Source organism: Rattus norvegicus, chromosome 9 (assembly GCF_036323735.1).
Source record: "Rattus norvegicus strain BN/NHsdMcwi chromosome 9, GRCr8, whole genome shotgun sequence".
In the NCBI taxonomy this organism is placed as follows: Eukaryota; Metazoa; Chordata; class Mammalia; order Rodentia; family Muridae; genus Rattus; species Rattus norvegicus.
Genome location: NC_086027.1, coordinates 30,808,688 through 30,828,083, shown reverse-complemented (window position 1 = coordinate 30,828,083; position 19,396 = coordinate 30,808,688). Strand labels below are relative to the sequence as shown.

Sequence of the window (19,396 nt, the reverse complement as noted above, 5' to 3'; positions counted from 1 at the left end):
CATTGGCCGACCTGGAACTCACATTATAGACCAGGCTGGCCTTGAACTCAGAGATCCGACGTCACCTCCTGGCTAAGTCCCATCTTCTTGGCAGTTTCTTCAAAATCAAATCGAACAGTACCAGTTGTGAAAGACCTCCTGTGTGCAGAAAAGGGAAACTCAACCCTCTCAGAGACTCTAGGAGAGGTTAGCATTTAAAATATTCTCTCCTCAGTCAGGGGCATGGTGGTATATGGGAGTTCCAGGACATCCAGGGTTACACAGAGAAACCCTGCCCCAACCCACCCAAAAAACAAACAAACAAAAAACAAAAAGGAAACAAAACAACTCTTAGCTGAGTCTGACTGTGCATGCCTTTAATCCCAGCACTCTGAGTTGGAGGACAGCCAAGACTACGTAGAAAAGCCCTGTCTCAACATACAAACAAACAAATGTCTTTCCTGTCACCTGTGCTCCAGAAATGTTTTGGTTCCTTTGAGTGGTTAAATTTCCCCATCCGTTGCACTCACTCTCAGAACCACTTCGCAAATCCGTGGGAAGGAGCTAACACGACCACAGGCCAAAGTCCGGGTTAGCAAATGACCTGCAGGTCCCACGTCTTCTGCTATTGCTTGGTAAGGGCTTCCTGGAGTCATGAGGAATGTCCCTAGCCTCTCCTGGACCTGGGAAGGAACGGTACTGTGACTGAAATGTCTACCATAGACACTTAAGGGAGGCCACCCTCAGGGGAGCTGTGGTGCAGAACCATGATGTCATACCTAAACCCACTCCATTGGCAAGAGCTAAGTGACTGTCCTCCATTGTTTTGCCCATTAGACTTTTCCTTTTAACCGTAAAAAATCACATAAATAATGAAAAACTATTTGAGAATATTTAAAGGAAACATGTCGGAGCTGGGGAAGACATCTTTAATGGGTACAGTGATTGCTGGGCAAGCATGAGGACCTGAGTTTGGATCCCTAGACCCACCTAAAATGTCAAGCCAGGTGGTGTGGACTCATACCTCCTGTGTTAGAAGGCAGAGACAAGAGGATCCTGGGGGCCAGAGGGGTTTGGGGTGATTGGTGGCAGGGTACGAGGTAGGTGTAACTGGTCATGTAGTCTAGCCAATCAATGAAAAAGTCTAGGTTCAATGAGAGACCTCTCCAAATCTGAACTGGTAAGTGGTCCGACACAGGATCTCAACCTCTGGCCTCTGCACGTGGGACACACGTACACACCACATACACCACGTGTTCAGAAAAAAAAAAAAGAATATGCCATGTTTCCCAGAAAGAATCTCAAAACTAGTTGGCATATTTCATTAGGGATATGGGTGGAATTTGTTCTCAGCCCCAAGAGCAGCATGACTGAGTATGCCCTCTAGTCCTCCACAGTGAGGGTAGTAAGAGGTGCCGGGCAGCCCTCCAGCAGTTAGCCACCCTCTGTGATGGGGACTGGGCAGGTAAGAGGACGAGAGAAGAAATGCTGAATTGGCAAATGTCGGCAATCTCAACGACAGAAGCAAGGAAGCGAATGTGCTGCTTGGTTGATGAAGATCCGCTTCCTAGATCTGAGGCAACCCAAGTGCCTTAGCCAATGGATAAGTAGAGTTTGCCTTCTGCTCTGTTCTTAAGCATGCGATGGGCCTAGTTGGTGCCTTGTAAGGGAAGAATCATGGTTCTTTGTGGGTTTATCCACCCTCTCGTCTTCTGTACGTCAAGCTTCAATGCTTAGGAAGGGCCTGCCCGGTCAGGTGTCTGGGTGGGGAGAATTCGCCTCCCCGGAACTTCTTTGTTTTGTCCGCCAACTGGCTCCCAGGTGGGAAGACATTTCTGGCAGTGAAATCAGTCCACAGCAGGCAAGAGGCCTACGAAAAGGCCAGGGAATGAAGGAAGCCATGTGACAGGAGACAAAACACAATTAGCAGTGCTACAGACAAACTGAAAAGATTCAGCGGGAAGCCCGACTGACTGGCTCTGCCAAGGGAGAAAAGCAAAGGAAAATTCATTTGAAAAGAAACCTTTTTGTTCCCTTGGTAGCAAGCAGCCAATGGAAGTCACACTTCCTACTACGCCCGTCCTTTCTCAGTGTGGGTTTCTCCAACGTTTCAAACTATCACAATAAGAGTCTGGCTGCTTCTCATCGATGATTCTTGCTCAATAGAATCCATTAATATTTCAAGCTGGTCCTGGGGTTGACACCGGAGCCTCTCACATTCTGTCCGAGGGTGCTTACAGAGACCCAGTTAGCGCAATGGCTGGGTAACTGAATTTCTGGAAACCAATATGGTGGCGCGTGTCGTGGGTTTGAGGGATTACAGGGATGTGAAACAATGGAATAAAATATGTGCCCTGAAGGCTCCCTCCTAACCCCACCATATGCTGCTGATGGATTCAGGAAACCACTGATACCAACTCGGTTGGCACTGGAACCTCTTTAATTCTATCTTTATGCGATTCAGCCCCAGCCCTGGAAGTTTGCTTCTAGGAAGATCCAGTTAGAGGATTAGCTACCGCAGTGGGATCTGGAGGTGTCTATATAGTGTTTGGTAAGTAGGGCAGGCTCTGAAGCAAGGCAACATTAGTGTGGTGTCTCGGCCACTTCTAACCTGGGTGACCTGAGCTAGTCTGTTAAGCTTGTAGTCTGTATCTTTATGACGCAGATCATAATGGCACCCCATTACTAGAACTGTTGTGAAGCTGAACATATGAAAAGTCCTTATCTTTTAAATCACATTTCACAAGCTTGACAAATGATGATTGGGGTGTACTTTGAAATAAACCGGAAGTAAAAGACATAAGAAACAAACAAAAACCTTTGGCAGCCTGGTCACCAAGTCACACATTTTTAAACCTAGCACTCAGGGAGCAGAGGCCGTTCCTTGAGTTCAAGGACACCCTGGTCTACATGGTGAGTTCCAAGACAGCCATGGAAGTGTAGAGACACCCTGTCTTAAACCCCCTTCCTCCAAAAAATAGAGGGAGGAGGAAGAAGAAGAGAAGAAAGAAGAAGAAAAGGAAGGGAGGGAGGGAGGGAGGGAACCTGGAGAGAAGGTTGTTACCATTCTGTCCCAAAATATTTATAATTCAAATTTAAGAAAGAGAATATAGTACATTAAAACTCTTCAAATACAACATACAGTGTACTCAATAAATATAATCTGTTAGAGATTGGGGAGGGCCTCAAGGGCCTTATTCACAATTACAGAATCATTGGGAGTTGAGCCTGCCTCTGGACACCAGCACGAAAGCACCTGGGTCAGTGCACAGCAAACTTTACCATCAGTTGAAGCCACCCACAACTGCCGGAGCTTTCTGTTGGAGGTTTGCTAACTCAACTGAACTCGTGAAGTATTAATCATACCATGTCCATTCACACAATCGCAAGAGATTCACTGTGTCTTCAAAGAGTTCTTACCCAAACCTAAGTTTCAAGGACGCATGCAGCCATCTGACACACAGGTTTGAGGGACTGCAAGCGTATGAAATAACGGGATAAAAAATGCTCCATGACGTCTCCCTCCTAACCCCACCCTATGCTGCTGACAGATTCAGGAAACCACAGATACCAATGCAGTGGGCACCAGAAACTCCTTAACTTTTGCAATGTCTTAGATAAGGTGCTCAGTTGGACAGGAAGCCCTACCCTGTAGTAATTCGAGGTTAGATATTGAGGGAGCACTTAACTTAAAAGGAGATCAGCATTTTTAAACGCCGTGCCCCAAAATTATGAAAGCATTTAAAGTACTAACCCTGGTACAGACCAACTTGGCCCTTTTGAAAACTGGGATGACCGTTCTCTTAAGTGGCTACAGGAGTTGAGTCAGTTAGAGTAAACACAAAGAAAGTCCACTGAACCAAGCCTGGGATGGGACGGTTGCTTAGTACATGTCGCTGGGTTGTGCCTCCATGCAGGAATGGCCATATTACTATCTTCTTTGGAACTCAGTTAGGACTTAAACCCAGTGGTTCTCCAGGCATAGAGACATATCCTATAATTACAGATAGTGGCTTTCTGTTTCATAAGTCAAGATTTTTATGGAGCTGCAATGTCTACACAGAGTCGATGGGTGGATGACTATAGTATTTGTCATGGGTGCCTGTCTGTCCTCCTCTATGTGACCCTCACTTCTTTACGTGTCTTGTGACAGTGTGTTCCTTATACCAAAAGAAAAAGTATACATAAAACGTAAAGAGAGGCACAGGGCCTAATTCAAATCTACGAACCACTGTCATTATTATGATGTGTCAGCTGGAAAGTACTGTCAGCTTGCAAGTGTGTGTATATGAATGGATATGTATGTGCATGTCAATGAATGTGTCTATGTGTGAATGTATGTGTATGTATGTGAATATATATATGTGTATGTGTGTATGAATGTATGTATGTGTATGAATGTGTGTGAATCTGTGTGTATGTATGAATGTATGTATGTGTGTGTATGTGAATGTATGTGTATGTGAATGTATGTGTATTAGTGTGTGTGTGAATGTGTATGTGTGTGTGTATGTGTGAATGTATGTGTGTATGTGAATGTATGTGTATTAGTATGTGTGAGTATGTGTGTGTGAGTGTGTTTGTGTGTGTGTGTGTGTGTGTGTGTGTGTGTCTGAAATAAGACTGAAGCACCCTTAGCAAAAACTTTAGAGGTCTTTGCTTCTCTAAGAAGCTAAGGCATGCTGTAAAATCTTTATCATGCTTATACCTATCACTAGTAATTACTCCCTCTTCTTTGTCTTCATTTATCTTTCTGTACAGCAATCCTGACTTCCCAAAATCATATTCCTTGTTAATTGTGTGGCCCTCTTCAAAAACACATTGCACCCTGGAAGGCATCTTCCTCCTCTCTGCATCACTGGAACCCAGAACTATGTATTCGTTTGTTTGTTTTTTGACTGAGAAAGAACCTCTTGTAACCTTGAATTGGTGACCTTGAATTACTGTTCATCCTCCTCCATTGTTGGTAGTATTGTAAGCTGGTACAACCACTCTGGAAATCAATCTGGAGGTACCTCTGAAAATTGAACATAGTACTCCCTGAGGACCCAGCTATACCTCTCTTGGGCATATACCCAAAAGATGCCCCAACATATAACAAAGACACGTGCTCCACTATGTTCATAGCAGTCTTATTTATAATAGCCAGAAGCTGGAAAGAACCCAGATGCCCTTCAACAGAGGAATGGATACAGAAAATGTGGTACATCCACACAATGGAGTACTACTCAGCTATCAAAAACAATGACTTCATGAAATTCATAGGCAAATGGATGGAACTGGAAAATATCATCCTGAGTGAGGTAACCCAGTCACAAAAGAACGCACATGGTATGCACTCACTGATAGGTGAATATTAGCCCAAAAGCCCAGAATACCCAAGAAACAATCCACAGACGATATGAAGCTCAAGAAGAAGGATGACCAAAATGTGGATATTTCAGTTCTTCCTAGAAGGGGGAACAAAATACTCACAGGAGTTAGAGGGTGGGAGGGACTTGGGAGGAAGAGAGGAGGGCAATGGGGAGATGGGGGGACAGGATCAGGTATGAGAGGAGACAGAGATGATATACAGAGGGTCAGGAATTTGAACAGAAGTGTGTAGCAATGGGGGATAGGGAACTGGAGGTAGTCACTAGCAAGTCCCAGATGCCAGGAAAGGAAGAGGCTTCCAGGACCCAACAGGGATGAGATTAGCTGAAATGCCCAACAAAGGGGAGGGAGAACCTGTAGAAACCGTATCCAGAGGTTAGGCAAGGTCCCCAGTTGGGGATGGGGCCACCCACCCTTCCCCCAGAATTGATCCTGTCTAAAGGAAATACAGGGACAAAAAGTAGAACAGAGACTGAAGGAGAGGCCATCCAGAGACTGCCCTACCTGGGGATCCATCCCATATGCAGCCACCAAACCCGGTCACTATTGCTGATGCCAAGAAGTGCATGCTGACAGGAACCAGATATAGCTGTCTCCTGAGAGGGTCTGCTAGAGCCTCACAAATACAGATGAGGATGCTTGCAGCTAAGCATCAGACTGAGCACAGGGACCCCAATGGAGGAGTTAGAGAAAGGACTGAAGGAGCTGAAGGAACGGTTTGCAACCCCATAGGAAGAACAACAATATCAACCAACCAGACTCCCACTCCCCTGTACTCCCAGGGACTAAATCACCAACCAAAGAGCACACATGGGGGGACCCCTGGCTCCAGCTGCACATGTAGCAGTGGATGGCCTTGTCTGGCATCAATGGGAGGAAAGGCCCTTGGTCCTCGGAAGGCTTGATGCCCCAGTGTAGAGGAATGCCAGGGCGGTGAGGTGGGAGTGGGTGGGTAGGAGTGGGAGCATCCTCATAGAAGCAGGGGGGAAGGGATGGAAGGGAGAAACTGGGAAAGGGGGTAACATTTGCAATGTAAATACTTAAAAATATCCAATAAAAAAATAAAACAAGAAGAAAAAAAAGAATTCCTGTTCCTCTTGAATCTACTTCCTAAGGGCTGGGATTACAGTGCCACTTCAGTCTTGAGCACTATATATGGTCTTAAAGTTTGATTTTATGTATTATTAGTGTGTATGTGCTTATGTGACTTCCGTGTGTGTGAGTGTGCGCTTATGCACGCCATGATACTCCCGAGGACATCAGAGGATGACTTCCAGTTGTCAGTTTTCTCTTTCCACTGGGGAATCATACCTAGGTCTGTCTGACTTGCACAGTACTTTTTCCTGTCAGCCATCCCACCGGGCCCCGAACAACAATTTTTAATGAATGGCTTCCTCTCCCTTTCCTTTCTCCACTCAACTGCAGAAGAGAATTTAGATCTGCAACCCCACTTTGCGAAGCCTTAAGTGGCTAAGCACTAACTTGCAAACACATAGAGTTAGCACACAATGCATGGAGCATTAGAGAGGACAGTGGAAGACAAAGCCTGCTTCAGGCCTGCGGCGTGCACGCCCCTCGTTTCTGCCTTCTGTGCTATTCCTGAAACCATCGAATCAACAACAACAACAAAACCCCCTTCTTATCCAAATGCTACCTTTCTGGGGTTGTTTCTTCTGCACTGTATTCTGAGCACAGAGGTCACACTGAAGTTGCCTTTTTTTTTTTTTTAACGGTGTGGCACAAAGTCTTCTACCACAGCTCACAGCTCAACACACAGGGCTTAAACCTAGTGTTTCCTGGGTTAAAACTAGAGTCCTGTGTCTTACAGAATCCTGGTGTGCATATCTACATGCATGCATGTGCTGTGTGTGTGTGTGTGTGTGTGTGTGTGTATGAGAGAGAGAGAGGCAGACAGCGACAGAGACAGACGTAGACACACACACACACACACACACACACACACAGAGATGTGTTTCTTAAATCATATTGTTCCTTACTGTGTCTAGCCCACTGTTGGGTACTTATTAAGTGGTCAAAGTCCCTGCAGATGAACTGGAATTTCTTGCCTGAAGCCCACCTCTGCTGCCTGACACCATTTATACCCCAACAGTACAAATTTCCCATTTTTTCTGTTATCTCTATGTAGGAGTGACCTTCCAACTTCAGAGATCTAAAACTACTAACATCCCAGATGAAACAGAAAGCCATCAGCGAGGCTGAGCCTGGTGGCATAGGCCTGTGATTTCAGATACTCAGGAAGCTGAGGCAGGAGGATTGAAAGTTAGGGGATATTATAAAGAAAAGAGGAGAAAGGAGAGGAGATCAGGAGCCCTGTGAACTAGAGGAGGGGGGGTTGCAACCTGAGAAATACCAATGGCATTTCCCAAATTAATCCAAATGTCTTGTGCAGAGACCTGATGAACCAAACCTTCCTGAAATGCTACCCAGCATCCACAGCCCTCTGGAATTTGCCTGCATGGCATTTTAATACCGTAGCCATTACAGTATTAACCCATGCAGAAAACGAATTCCCCTTTCCTGGCAACTCAAAAGAACACCCTTCACGCCATTGCTTTGCTTAAGTGCAGAACTAGAAAAGCTAAGGTGGGATTTCTGCACCAAAGTCATTTTGCAGAACATAAATTTTGTAATTTGTGTAGCCTTGCCTTCCACTGTCTATTTCACATTATCCTCTGCTTAGAGTGTCACCAACGCTCTCTTGAACAAGTCCAAGACAAAACAAGAAAACAGCTTTCCCCGATAAAAAAGCGTCATCCCCCACAAAGCCATTGTCTGCAGGCAGGGAATGGGGATGCATCTCCCTTCAGACTGCAGTCGGTTTGAGGAAGCACAGCCTTCCTCCAGGGTCTCTCTAGCTCCTCTGGCAGGCAGCCCTTGTGAACATTCTCTTGGACTAAAAAGAGTAGATTCTAACGGAGGGGCCAAGCACACTCTTTTGAGACATTGACAAAAAGCTGCAAATACCCTCTTAGTTGTGGATACGGAATGTGTCCTCCGACTTTCTTTGTTTTTAATCTTTGACAACATCAGCTGAGAAGGATAAATGTCACCACCTCTGCTGCTAGCTGTATCACAAGAGCAACAACAAGAAAGCCTGTTAAATCAGTAACCCTCACCCTGGGCTCCTTCCGATTCACAAAGGCAAGGGGGTTGGGGTGAGGGGCAGGGGCTGATTAAAATGGGAATCAGGTTGCCTAGACTGAGATCATCACAGTCATTTAGGTCAGCTCTTGTTAAAATCTGAATTACTGTTATACCTGTTGTATATGAAAATCATGATTATTGCTAATTTATTCATTCAATGATTAATGCTATGAGGATAGCATTGGATCCCCTTCGAATATTAAAACGGAGTTAATCTGCAATAGTTAAATCTTTATTGTCAACCTAACTGCTTCAGAACCCCTAGAGAGATGGATCCGCACCTCTGGACATGCCTAGGACAGTGGATCCAGAAGTTTTCACCTAAGTACCCACCCTGAAATGGACATAACCATCCCATGGGCTGCCATTCCGAAGCCAAAAAAAAAAAAAAAAAAGCGGGGGAAATGGAAAGCAAGCTGAGCCCTGCCTTTATCTCCCTCTCTCTGCTGCTTGACTGCAGACACAATGTGACCAGCTGCCTCATGTTCCTGATGCCAGGCTTCCTGGTCATGAATGGACTGGCTGTACCTCAACTTGTAAACCAAGACAAACGCTTTCTTCCTTTTCATTTTTCTAATTTCGTGGGAGCTGGAGGAAATAAGAATATATGTAATATATGTATGTGCACATGTATGTGTGTGTATATGTGTACTTGTGTATGTGTGCTTGTAAATGTATGTACATGCATGTGAGCAAATGCATGTTAGCACGTGCGTAGATGTACATGTATGTGCACATGTATGTGTGTATGTGTACTTGTGTATGTGTGCTTGTATGTGTATACATGTACGTGAGCATGTGTGTGGATGCACATGTATGTGCGTGCACATATGTGTGCACATGTGTGTGGGTGCACATGCCCATGTATGAACTTGCAGAAACCCAGAAGTCAATACAGAGTGCCGTTCTCTATTCCTCCCCATCTTACTTTTTGGCACAGGCTCTTTCACAGAACCTGGAGCTCAGTGTTCCAGCAAACCTGGCTGGTCGGCAAGACCCCAGCCATCTGCAAGTCGCTACTGCCACCCCAGCACTGGGGTTAGAGACACACATTCGAACTCTGGCTTTTATGTGGGCTCTGGGGATCTGAGCTCCTCAGGTCCACATCCTTACTCGACGAGCATAAGACCTACTGAGCAATCCCTGTGACCCTCTTCTTTCCCTCTGCCAGCTATTTGGTCACGGCATTGACAGTAGTTAACTAATGGAGTCTGTTGGCCCTGTAGATGTCCTGCAAGTTTACGATGCTCCCCTTGGCATGGAGAAAAGAAGTATTTTCCTTCACCTCAAAAGGCTTACCTCAACCTGATTATCCAACTTGTTTAACTTGTTACAGAGAACGGTTTCTTCATCTCTGGGGAAGAATAATTTTTAATGCAATGTGACATGATATGACATTTAATTAAGCGATTGTCAACTTCTCATTAGGTAAATAACGACTCTCTCACTATTTATTGGTAGTCTTAGCTCTGTGCACAAACTATGATATTGAAAGACAAGGAAGGAACTATTTGGGGGTAAGGGGTTGGGACCAGAAAGAAGGGGAGAGACCGGAAAGGGAGGGCAGGGAGCCCCCAAAAGTATTTTTTCCATCTGACTCTGAGGGACAGTGTTGCTGCAAATCTATCTCTAAACTGTAGCCTCTAGAGAAGCAGAGATTGAATTTCTGCTCATTATTTGATCCACTGTGTTTACTGTAGACCCTGGCACTTGACAAGCCCTTTAAATCTGATGGATGTGAACAAATGAGTAAGTCTTCCTGTGGTTCCCCCAGACCATTGGGAAGTCCATCAAACATCTCACTGCAGGGCCAGCAAATGGCTCAGCCAGTGGAAGAACCAGATGACCTAAATTTAATCCCTGGAATCCACAGTGTGGTAGCAAGCATCTGTAACCTGAGCATCCCTAGAGCGAGGTGGAGAATTTATAGAGAAACCTGAGAATTTCTTAGGAGCTCACAGGCCAGCCAGCCCTGAGTGCAGGACATGGCTTCACTAACAAGAGAGACTCTACCTCAGCAAGGCGGAAGGTGAGAACTGACTGCTGAAAGGTGCCATCTGACATCCCCACGCATGCTGTGACATTCACACAGAAACACCAGGCCAGCCAGCTCTACAGCTCAAGTTCCAGGACAGCCAGGGCTACGCGGAGAAACCCTGTCTTGAAAAACCAGTAAGAACAATAGCTTGAACAATGGAGGGCTCTTCTTTTTCAAGTCGGGGTGAGCATCAGGCCCCAGCCACTTATATTATAAGTAATTAAATAATTAAAAAAGCCACCGGTCCTCAGGACATTTCCCTCCTACTTACAGCAGGAGTCTAACAAATGCGTATGGAGGCGGCAGGGACACAGTTCAGACTTCCATCTGATCAGCACCCGAGGTGCCTTTTATACAAGTCCCAGTCTCTCTGCTCTCGGTCTCCTCGTCTGTGAAATGGAACCAATAATACTACTTCCTAGGTGACAGGGCCGTCCTGAGGACTAAATGAAGTGATGTAAACACATTGCCTGATACTAGTCCGTGCTCAGTGCTCAGCCATGAACAATTATTAACAGCGAGGAAGCTAACTAGCAGTCTCCCAGCCTGCGTGCGTGCGTGCGTGCGTGCGTGCGTGCGTGCGTGCGTGCGTGCGTGCGTGCGTGCGTGCGTGCGTGCGTGCGTGCGTGCGTGCGTGCGTGCGTGCGTGCGTGCGTGCGTGCGTGATCTTCAGACCTAAGAAAAAAAGTTAGGAGCCAGTAAGATGGTTCAGAAGGTAAAAATACTTTCCACCAAGCCTTGCACCACACGGGAGGACCTGAGTTCAATCCTCTAGACAGGCATGGTGTAAGGAGAGCCAGCTCCCCCCAGTCATCACCACCTGACTTCAACACAGCGCCATGACATGCACTGCTCCTCCCCCAATAAATGACTAATACAATAAAAGTTGTTAAAATCACTGTGACGGTGTTGCTGTCCATGCCACACAGGCTGAAACAAAGCTGTATTGGACAAGGTTGGAAACCGTTTGACTGATGCACACACGGAAATAGTAACCAATGTGAAACTGTCAATCAAAAAAAAAAAAAAAAAAAAAAAGTCCTGTAAGGCTCTGAAGCAATGTCTCCCGACTGCAAGCTTTCATTCACCTGTCACTAAAACAAGAGCCCAAATAAAGTAATATTTTTATTAGGTTTTGTGTGTGTGTGTGTGTGTGTGTGTGTGTGTGTGTGTGTGTGTGTGTGTTGTATGTACGTGTTCATGTGGGTCTATGTGTATATGCATGCCAATGTATATGTAGAAGGCAGAGTTCACATCAGGTGTCTCCTTTCTTGAGACAGGGTCTCTCAGTCAGAACTTAGAGCTCACTGACTGGCTAGGCTGGTTAGCCAATGAGCTATAGGGATCCACCTAGCTTTATGATTCTTCCACTCCTCTACACCCCGCCCCACAAACACCCGCTACCCCACCACCCCAACCCCATCCTGGGCTAGCAGAGCCCACGGTACCATGATTTCCCATGGATTCTGGGAATCAGTACAAATCTTCATTATTTCATAGCAGTTACCTTAGCAACAGACCCGTGTCCCCGCCCCTATCTGTTCTATTTTGTTTTCCTTTTCCTCTTCCTCCTCCTCCTCTTTTTAAAAACTTTTCTGTTTCTGTTTTTGTTTTGTTTTGTTTTGTTTTGAGGCAAAGATGCACTGTGTAACCCACATGGGCCTGCAATTCATATCCATCTTCTGGCTTCAGCTTCCCAAATGTTGATATTATAAACATAAACCACAACTCACACCCTCCCCCACCCTCTGATTATTAATTTCACAAGGCAGTGGCCCTTGACTTTTGGAATCATCTGCAAAGCATTCTAAAAATTTGATACCTAGGCCCTACCCAGAGTTTCTGAAAGGATGGTTTAAGGGAAGCCGGGGCACTCCCAAGTGTGTCTATTGTACAGAAGAAACTGAGCCGCAGTCCCAGTGCTTCCTAGCTATCAGTTAGAAAGCCTTTCTTGTTTACTTCCCTGTCTATGAAGCACTATGTCTTTTCCTCCTGCATCAGGGTCTCCCCAGTGTAGCCCAGGCTAGTGTAGACTTTACAATTCTGTTGTCTCTCTCTCCTGAGTGTTGGGGTTATTGGTGTGCACCACCACACCAGACTATGGGTGCTTTAATATCATCTCCCTTCACGGCAGCTAAGCCTATAGTGAGAGTAAATTCTCAAAGAGCTAAATCACCTTAAAACTAGATTACTTCATGAGACAGCTACCTGTTTAGCTCTCTCCAAGAAATGGAGCTGGAGGCAGGAGAATTGTGATGGCCATTCTTCCTTTGGAATCTCCTCTGTGGGCTTGCCCACAGGGATTTAACCAAGGACAGAAGACCCATCCTGACTATAGGCTGGGTATTGTCAGGCACTGGAGTTTTAGGCTGAATAAAGAGGAAAATAGAGGGGGCTGGGGATTTAGCTCAGTGGTAGAGCGCTTACCTAGGAAGCGCAAGGCCCTGGGTTCGGTCCCCAGCTCCGGAAAAAAAAGAACCAAAAAAAAAAAAAAAAAGAGGAAAATAGAGAAAGTGAGCATTCCCTTCCCTCTGCTTCCGGACTGCAGAGTTCTTGACTCTCACTGCCACGCTAACCACCACAGTGACCTGTTCTCTCAAACTGGGAGCCAAACAAACCTTTCCTTACATTGCTTTTATTAGATTTCTCTTTTCTTTTTGCCTCAGCAACAAGAAAAGTAGCTGAGCTGAGACAAGAACATCCAGCGAAAGTCATATTAATTCTTGGCGCAAGTAATTACGGAAGAAACCTTTGTTTGCTTTTACATATCCTTAAGACAGGTAGATAAATATGATGTTTTATATTCCTGATCACCGTGTCTTTTCCGGACTAAGGTTTCATAAGATTATTATACCACCTTCCTAGCTTATACTGGAATAGTAACATTCACAGAGAAATGTAATGTCAACATTTACAAAACAGCTGAGGACTGAGTAACAAGCTCTTCTTCCTTGCCATTAAAAAAAAAAAAAAAACATAGTGAACTAGCATTTTAAGAGGAGCGTTCATCATAAACATGCCTCTCTGGGCTGGGGCCACTGCTGGTTGGTAGAACAGCTGCACAGCACTCATGGGTGCCCAGGCATAATCTCCCGTACCACACGAAACAGGCAGTGAGAGCGGGTACCTGTGGTTCCGGAATTCATGGTGGAGAAAGGAGGGCCAGAAGTGCAAAGTCATTCACAGCTACACAGTGAGTTCTTGGCTAGTCACTTCAAAGTGTGCTAAGCAAACTATACATATTTCATTGGAAGGAATCAAGGGAGAGTGGGGGGGAAAGGGAGAGAGGGAGAGAAGGCGGGAAGAAGGAAGAGGATTTTTATTCAATCAGGGTAGGAGGAAAGGACTACAGAAGAGACTTTTTAATTATTTTTTTTACTCTAAATTTTCACTACCGTAGTAAGCTGTAATATATAGCCATTATAGAAATGTTCACATTAAATAACATCTAAATGGGGGCTGGAGAGATGGCTCAGTGGTTAAGAGCGCTGACTGGTCTTCCAGAGGTCCTGAGTTCAATTCCCAGCAACCACATGATGGCTCACAACTATCTGTAATGGGATCTGATTCTCTCTTCTGGTGTGTCTGAAGAGAGCGACTGTGTACCCACATACATTAAATAAATAAATAAATAATCTTTAAAAAAAAGAAAAAAAACATTAAAAAAATCTAAATTAAAAGTGAAGTAACTGAAGTTGCTTTTTTTTTTTTTTTTTTTTTTTTGGTTCTTTTTTTTTTTTCAGAGCTGGGGACCGAACTCAGGGCCTTGTGCTTCCTAGGTAAGCGCTCTACCACTGAGCTAAGTCCCCAACCCCCTGAAGTTGCTTTTAAAGCCATGATTTAAAACTTAAAAAAATAGAACAAAGATGTCAAGAAGACAAAAATAAATCTTCCTCACTCATATCGTAAGTCACAGAGCTCAGCTAAAAGGAATACCATTCTCTAGGAAATGATAAATTCTCACAAGAAGTCAAAAGAGTTTTAATACATATCTACTAATAAATAATTTTACTAACAAATATAGCCAGCCTCCACTGAGCACTTATTCTGCGTACACTGTTAGGCAGAGAATTCAGAACTGTTTATGCACAATCTTACTTAATTTTTCTCGCAAATGTATACAGTCCTTACCTATTACGATTCTCACTTGAAATCATTTCAAAGTAGATGTCACTCGAAGTTGGAATTATAGGCAGCAAACTGAGGTCCAATGAGGCAAAACAATGTCCGAGAACTCGCCTAGCTCTGAGTTGAGCCACGATGGTGTGAAAGCGAAGGAGACAGAGGACCTGTGCTCCGTTGGCTGCCGGGTTCACTTTGTGCCCTGGAATCCTTATGCTAAACTGCACTATCAGAAACCATTCTCCTCCATTTGCCTCTAGGCAAAGTTAAAAATCAAACTCAAAACTCCAGCTCTGGGCCTCAGTATGGGGAAGTATGGCTTGGGGGTTGGTGTGGGTTGAGAAAACTAATCTCTTACTTTGATGCGTGTGGAGGACTGTCCAGCAAAGGACATCAAGGTGAAAAGAGACTTGGCTTCACATGCCTTAATTCGTTACAAGGTACACTAGTTAAGTGATATTTCTAAGCTATTTTTCCTGCATATATTCGAGATACCCAAATGAAGGTGGTACTTTTATTGATGTGGATTTTTTTTTGAGATGACCTCACTATGTAATTTGGCTTGAACATGCAATACAGATGAGGTTAGACTCAAACTGATAGAGGCCCACATGCTTCTGCTTCCCTGATGTGGGGCTAAAGGTATGTGCTACTGTATCTGGCTGATTTGGACCTAAATGTCTCCCCGTGGCTTCCACCTAGAATGCTTGCCCTGTAGTATTGGGAGATGGTGGGGAAACAGTTAATGGGGCGCTCCTCCTTTCTCTCTCTCTGTCTCTCTCTGTCTCTCTCTCTGTCTCTCTCTCTGTCTCTCTCTCTGTCTCTCTCTCTGTCTCTCTCTGTCTCTCTCTGTCTCTCTCTCTGTGTCTCTCTCTCTGTGTCTCTCTCTGTCTCTCTGTCTCTCTGTCTCTGTCTCTGTCTCTGTCTCTCTCTATCTCTCTCTCTTATTACTGACTATCATGAGGGGAGCAGCTTTGTCCTGAGATGTACTCCCAGCCCTGCTGCTCTGCCCAACAGAATCAATCCAAATCAATCAGGCCAAGTAGACAAAAAAACCTATAGCAGCGGTTCTCAACCTGTGTGTCTGGACCCTGTTGGGGGAGTCGCATATTAGACATCCTGCATATCAGATATTCACGTTACAATTCATAACAGTGGCAAAATTACAGTTACGTAGTAGCAATGAAATGATTTTATGGTGGGGGTGGGGTGTTCACAACATTAGGAACGATATCAAAGGGTCACGGCCTTAGAAAGGTTGAGAACCACTGCTCTAAGGCTTTCCCAGGTTGCTCCTTCTTGATTATCTCAGGCGTTCGTTGCCGTCATAAATCTGCAACTTCTGGGTAAGCACTGATTAAAAAAACAGAAAGAAAGAAAAAGCCGCATGTTTACCGGAAGCCGCCCCTTTGAACTGCTTCAAGACAGTCATCACTATTTTCATACTCCATATTATAACCCCAGTTCTCCAGAAGCCCAAGCTGGACTCATTCTGCCTTGGACTCTGCCCACTGCAGGTTTGCAGGCACCGGGCAAGCAGCAAACATACTGCAGAATCTGACGGCCGGTCCAAAGCAGGAGCTCCGGGACTATTCTCTGCAATGACAGCATCACTACATTCAGTACCCAGCTTGCCAAGGGAGCGCTTTTGAAGAGGAGAAATATTCGGCTGACTGTATACATACAGACGTATTTATTTTAGTACTTGGATTAAAAACTGAAAGCATCAACTGGCTTTATGTGGGAGTGAGTAAATACACTGCTTGCCATAACGATATTGCGGATCTCTCATGCAAGGGTCAGGCCGTTCAACAAGCTCTATGTATGCGCTCCGTGTAGCAAAGTGCGTCCCATTCAGATATGGCGTTTTGCAATGGAAACGTGCTTTTGCTGTAAATTTGCATAGTTATTAAAGCATTCCCTTTCCTGAAAGAAAAACGAAACATGAAAACGAAAACAAAAGAAAAATTTAAAAGCAATGCCAACATCTTCAGCAACAAAACAAAACAACAAGAACAGCAAAAAACCACATTGGGCTACCCAGGGCAGGGAGCACAACCGCAGTGCGAGGGAGACAGAAGCAGGTGGATTTTTTATAAATTCAAGGCCAGCCTGGTCTGCATACTGAATTCCCCGCCAGGCAGGAATACACAAAAGACCCTGTCTCAAAACAAAACAACAATAACAACAACAAAAACAAAACAAAACAACAACAACAACAAAAAAAAACACTCACCAAATGTTAGTTTCCAAAATAGGTCTTGGGGATTGGGACTGTAGTTAGGGGTATCCTATACATGTTTAGATGTGCCAGGCTTAGTGTTTAATCCCCTGCATTGCAGGAAAAACAAAAGACAAAAAACTAAACTTCTAAGTGTGTTGACACATACTTCTAATCCCAATATGCAGGAAATGGAGACAGAAGGATTGGCTACGTAGTTAAGTTTGAACCCAAAACTCGGCTATATGAGACCCTGTCACCCCACCCCCAATAACAAAGTTAAAAAAGACGAAAACAAAAACAAAACAAAAAGCTCTCAGATTTCTTGGGGAGTGGGCATCTCAGTCTGTTCCAGAGGATGAACCTGTCCTCCCAGCCCAGAAGGAAAGATTCTTTCCAAAACCCAAGCACCTTCCAATGCAAAGAAATCACAGCGAAAAACCACGAATCACTTGTCACACCCAAACAAACTACTTACCTTAAATAATCAGCAATATAGGGTAGGTCAACGAGATGCTTAACATTACTTTAACTAAATGAAACAACTTGTACACCCAAGACAAACAAAAGAAAACTGATCGTGCTTAGGTCATAATTTTAGATAGCACTTAGACACCAAGCCTCTGAGATGCCAGGAGTGGACCAGTACCAAGGGTGGACCAGCCCAGACATGGAAGCTGACCAAGAATAACTCTATCAGGGGAATTATAGGTAGTGCCTTCTAGAAAGGTAATTTCCTACTAGCTGCCCCAGGAGACCGAAGCTTCACTAATACAAACATGGACTATGGGACACTAGAACACGGAAGTTTGCCTGTGGAATGCTGTGTGCTTGCTGACCTCCCTCAGAAGCTCTCACTGCACAAAAAATAGTACCTAAGGACTATGACTCTCTACACACCTACATCATATGAGCTTTGCCTAAAGCACAGAAGGTGGAAATCTCACTCCATAACTATTCCTTTCGCCCTAGTCTCTCCTCGTCGCACCCCCCCCCCACCACCACCAAGCAAAGCCATTTCTAACCCAGGTCAGAAATATGAGGTGTAACTTAAACAAGACAAAGTGCTCACCAGGACCAAGGGTCTCTCTACTATCCCTGGGTACGTATAACTGTATAACCAAGTACTCAAAGTTGAGACCGCTGTCTCCTCCTCCTGGCACCTAATCACCCTTCCATAGGTCCCCAATACTCCTGGACTGGCGAACGCTGGGTCCCCATTTGCCCTATCTAGGGTTCCTCAATCTGCTGTCAAGGGAATACCCCCTTGAGGTGTCCACGGCCACCTCTACTGAAAAGACAGCATTCTTGTGGCTGAGATAGTCCCAGCACTGTCCCGCCGGCCACCTCCGCCCCTTTGTATTTCCCCCTATCCCTCGGTCCACCTTAGCCCCTAAACCAGCAGCCTACATACAGCTTTCAGCACAACTCTCTGCGGTGTCTCCTTGAAGAATCCCGCTCCGTCTTCCTCAAGGAGGAGCTCGTGCCTTTCTCACCTTACTCTTTCCGGGGTTCCCCTCTCTCGGGCACCCCCTTCCGCCCCATTCTTCCTCTACTGGGCATTCCCCTCCGGGATTCCGTTCCCCTCTGCCCTGTGGAGGGCGCCCCAAGAATGCTCACAGGACTACCCCTCCTTTGCATCCTTCCTCTCCTGTTCTCCCTGGGCTAAGATACCTTCAATTCTCGATCGTGACACCGACTCCAAACCCCAGCTCTCCAGGATCCTATCCCCAAGCTCCTCACCATCGCAGTCCGGATCCCCTAGCTCCAATCCTTCAGGGCTCTGCAGCTCCTCAACTCCACCGTCTGGACTGTCTGTTCTGCATTCTAAAAACCGATATTAAAACTCTAATATCGGGTCCCAGCTGGGTCCCCCAGGTTCGGGGCACCTAATGCGAGTTTACATCTCCCCTGCAGGTCGGGTCACATCCCCGCCTCCCGGCTCTGGCAGAGGCTCCCCAGCATCTCGGTGGAGATCTGCACCCTGCCCGGTCCCCGCCCCCCACAGACGGGACTTACCAATACCAGGAGCGGCCGAGCTCCTGCAGCCCAGCTCCGCCAGCCGCACTCCCGACTCCCGGCTCCGGGAGAGCTCCTTCCGAGCGGCCCCAACCGCCGAGGGCTCTGCACCCGAGAGCAGCCGGGAGGAGGGGACAACCCGGACGGCGACGCCCAGCTCCGCCCTTTCCCGGCCCAGGGGAGGGCTGCCCAGCCGGGTGCACAGCCGGCTGCCACAGCCGCCACCGCAGCCGAGGAAGTTGACTGACGCCGCTTCCTTCCACCCTTCCACCCACCTTTATACCCTCGCCATCCCCGAGCCCCGCCTAACTGCAGACCCCTCGGGGGCTTGAGACAGCCAGGGATGTGTTTTGCGCTCTGTGTTCTTTCCCAAAAAGCATTTCCTAAATCCCTTGGGGAAAGGAGGAGGAGGGAATAACAAACTTCATCTGCCATTTCATTTCCAATCCTGGCCTTCTTTTCTGTCATTGCCCTAGGGT

General features: G+C 45.9%; 1 protein-coding gene across 15 annotated transcripts in view; it reads right to left on the bottom strand.

Annotated features, from left to right (window-relative positions):
- The window catches only part of Paqr8 (progestin and adipoQ receptor family member 8), a 49,679-nt gene extending 30,516 nt beyond the window's left edge, over nt 1-19,163 (bottom strand). The window contains exons 1-3 of one of the 15 annotated variants that reach the window (XM_063267116.1): nt 18,918-19,163; nt 18,642-18,725; nt 16,073-16,273 (exon numbers count right to left, since the gene is read on the bottom strand). The gene's annotated coding sequence lies outside the window, so the exon portion shown is untranslated. Of the gene's footprint in view, nt 1-22; nt 283-14,686; nt 16,031-16,072; nt 16,604-17,376; nt 18,530-18,572; nt 18,726-18,917 lie in introns of those variants that run through there. The other 14 variants (XM_063267123.1, XM_063267124.1, XM_063267120.1 and 11 more) reach the window with 14 other exon arrangements.
- Nucleotides 19,164-19,396: the final 233 nt, after the last annotated feature.